Source organism: Cicer arietinum, chromosome 2 (genome assembly GCF_000331145.2).
Source record: "Cicer arietinum cultivar CDC Frontier isolate Library 1 chromosome 2, Cicar.CDCFrontier_v2.0, whole genome shotgun sequence".
NCBI classification, from domain to species: Eukaryota; Viridiplantae; Streptophyta; class Magnoliopsida; order Fabales; family Fabaceae; genus Cicer; species Cicer arietinum.
The window spans coordinates 38,554,391-38,558,758 of NC_021161.2; positions in this window are offsets into that span (position 1 = coordinate 38,554,391).

Sequence of the window (4,368 nt, forward strand, 5' to 3'; positions counted from 1 at the left end):
ACAACTAATTTTTTTTTTCTCATGAGTAGTTAATCATGTAATAAATTGAAGATGCGTAAGAAAATAACTTGATATATTTTTTATCGTAAAAGAACGTAATGTAATTTACAAAAATATTATTTATTTATTTATTTACAAAATTAATATTCCAATTGTTAGATCGATATTCATTTATGGTCCAAAATAAAATAAATTCTCTTTAAGTGAAATTCAAAAGAAACAATGTTGACTGAAATTATGACATTCAAATTTTTTTCTAGCAAATGAAATATTACGTCCGCATTTCTATTAAAAGTTAATGATGAAGAGTAAATAACTTTACAATGTGCCACAAAAATTTAGTAATACAAAATATTATTTTTAAGTAAAATCTCATTTTCCCACGTGCGTGCACCAATCAAACATCATTCATGCAACTCTTTGAAATCATTAGTACCTAAATGTTGGTGTAAGGGGTCAGTTCATCCCACAACAAAATCAAACCAAATAATAAATTAACAACCATAAAATATGAATATAAAATCTTTTCGTAATAAAAGATTTAAAAAATTGATTCTTTAATAGTTCTCAAAGATGTACCAAAAGTCTTAGAATGTATCTAAATAAATCAAGTAGCAACCGTAGAGCAAATAATTAGATCAAAATAAAATAACAATAAAATGTATGCAAGTTATGCATGCTCCTAAACATATATGATCCGGATATAACCAGCCACACAGGCGTCCATACAGTAGTCACCCATACCAATGGGGAAAATTAAACCAGCCACACAGGCGTCCACAAAGATGCATATGATATGTCATGAAATGATAATGATGCTCAAAGATACATATCACCACTCACTTAGATAATCACACAAATCACCAGCCACTTAGGCAACCACAAAGATAACAATATTTAAAATTCAAATCACCAGCCACTTAGGCAACCACAAAGATAACAATAGTTAAAACATAAATCACCAGCCACTTAGGCAACCACAAAGATAATATTTAGAACACAAATCACTAGCCACTTAGGCAACCACAAAGATAACAATATTTAAAACGCAAATCACCAACCACTTAGGCAACCATAAAGATAAAAGTATTTAAAATACAAACCACCAACCAAACCACTTAGACAACCACATAGATAAAATATTTAAAACACAAATCACAAACCACTTAGGCAACCACAAAAATAGTATTATTTAAAACACAAATCACCCGTCACTTAGGCAATCACAAAAATAAAATATTTAAGATTAAATTTTAATCACATAAGACATCAAAGTTTTATTCTCATAGACACTTACAATCAAGAGTCAATAATTTTGTTACCCCAAATATATAACACACAAACACGTGAATAAATGTCTTGCAGTCATAACTTTCATTTTATAAACTATAAAATTGGATTAACGACGTGTTATTGATAGACATCAAAACTCAAATAACGAATAACACATACAAATATAAACTTTATTTCTTCTACTATAAATTTTCTTCGATTATTAGTCATTTAGACATACAAATCAAGGTTTGTCGCTAAACACCTCACAAAATCAACTTAATCATGTTATCATAATTAAAATTAAAACTTTACACCAATTGCCCCAAGACTCATATAGATTTCTTAAAAATCAAAACTTTGAAATGAAATAGCACAAAAATCGAGACTTTAAATTAACGACATCCTAAAAAAATATTACTCATGAGATCATAATAAAAATCATAGTTTTATCATTAGGTACACATAAACAACACACAAATAATAACTTTACATCAAATATATGACATCAAACATATTACTCATGTTATAATAATAAAAATCGAAATTTATAATTAAGTTTATCAAAGCAAACATATTACTCATAACAATAAAATATTATAGTTAAATTCTTTAAAACAATAAAAATCAATATTTTTCTTTTAAGACATCAAGACATATATCAATATCTTACAAACTATTAATTTAATATCTAGCCTAACCTTGCATGGGGAAAAGCCCTTACCTTATGCGCTTTCTTTCTTAACACCTCTAAATTCGCACGAGAAATAGCTCATGAGGCAGTAATAAATTCAACACCGATAGATATTGGAATTTACAACATAGAAAATTATTTTGATAGTGTACGAGGGGTGACAACAAGAGGCCTAATGGAAATGTACGAACATATAAACTATTTACGTTGCACTATTACCCTTGATTTGTTGTCTAAAATTGAAGTGCACTTAATTCCAACATTATGCTACCAATAATTACTATTTCTTTAATTTTATTAGGTTGTTACAAAGTCAATTGAAATCATGTGTATGGGTTAATTATAATTAACTAATAGAGTTCACCATATATTGAAGGTGTCACACACCAATTTTAACTAAATAAGTAAATTAGAGATTGTCACATCATCCTTTTAATTTTTTTTTTATCTAATAGTTACGAAACCAAAAATTTCATAGAATTATTTTTGTAGGCAATTAAAATAAAATTATAATTTTGTTTAAAAGAGATGAATGCATGATATACAAAAAGGACAATAGTCTTTTTGTGTCCACTCTTAATTGCACAAAAAAAACTTATAATTAAATTTATAATCTTCCTTTAAAAAATAAATTAAAGGTGTTTAAAATTAGTTAATGCACATTATGACAAGAAAACACCATGAATTGTCATAAAATCTTGTCATAAAGGAGAGGAAAAGAATGAGTCAAGTCACTAATTTTTGTTTTTATAGGGTGAACCAAAAATATTTTCAAAACACTTATATATATAAAGAATGGGTTTCACTAACTCTATAATATCTCCTAAAATAAATACTTATTTGATCGAAAATAAAACAAACAAACAATATAACTTTTATAAATTATAATTTAATAAAATAATTCAACTAAAATAAATCAAGCAAGAAAAGAATATCACTCACACATAACAAAATAAAACAAACCTATCAAACAAATCCATTTCATGATTATCGAAACTAATCAAATAAAAAAAATGCACAATAGTCCATTTAGGAAATAATGACAACATAAATCGTCCTCATGTACTTGTCATGCAAAAACAATCAAATAAAAATAAAGATTATAATTATTCACGTAGAATAGAGTGTGATAAAACTTAATTTAATTTATTTACACATAAAATAATTATTAAATTAATAATAGCAATTACTTAAAAAAAACACATATATAATATACATAAAAATTTTGGGGTGTTACAATACTTATCCCCTTAAAAATAGTTTCGTCATCGAAACTAAGAGGAAAAACAAATGGACAAGATACTCACACTTATTGAAACATCTCTTAAAAAATCAAGTAAAATTATTTTGAATCCCCATTAGTGTCACAAAAATTAGTTAATCATCAACAATTCAACTAAAGTACAAAAACTTGAATTGTATAAATTTTACTTATTAAACACATTAACTAGTTAATGCAAACCAGTGGGCATATAAAGAAAAACAAAAGAGACAAAACTGAGAATATCGTTTATTAAAATAGATCAAATTTAGAATTTTATGTTTATAATAATAATTTAAAATTTCAAAAATAGAACAAGAGGGATAGCATAGATCCTTTCAAAAATGCATTTCTATAACGAAATTGACAATGCAATACTAATATGCAAAATTCATAAGGAATGATGTATAATAATAATAATCACAATAATAATAATAATAATAATAATAATAACAATAATAATAATAATAATAATAATAATAATAATAATAATAATAATAGTAATAGCAATAATAATAAAACATTTAAAATTTGTTAATGAAAATAAAAATGATTGAAATTCAAACAAAAATAAACACATTAATAAAACTCACCTATTGAATTTTATTAAATTCGATACATTTATCATTATTAATAGCACACACATATTATAACTTATCTCATAAAGACAATGCAAAATAAAATAAATCTTGATAGAATTTTTAATAGTTAAAATATATTATCGAGGATGGTAAAAATGAATTATTGTTATCGCCTTCTTCGAAATTAAGTCACCGTGATTAACCTCTCCTACTCATTTAGTAATAATCATATTAATTTTTCTTTAAATCAAGACTATTAAAATACTTTTAGTACATTTTTATAGCACGAAGGCATCGTCGCGTCTTCCATTCATTTCAACCATGTTAACTCTTTTTAATCCATTCATTTTAATCCATGTTAACTCTTCCATTCATTTCAATCATGATAAAATAAAAGTAAAAAAAAAAAAACATAATTTTATAATTAAAATTTGTGGCATTTAGATTATAATAATAAATTCTAGAAAAACATTTTAATTTAGGTTACCAGACAAAATTTATTTTATAGTAATAAAAATATTCAATGATTGTTGACAAGGGAAAAATCATTTTTAGTCCTT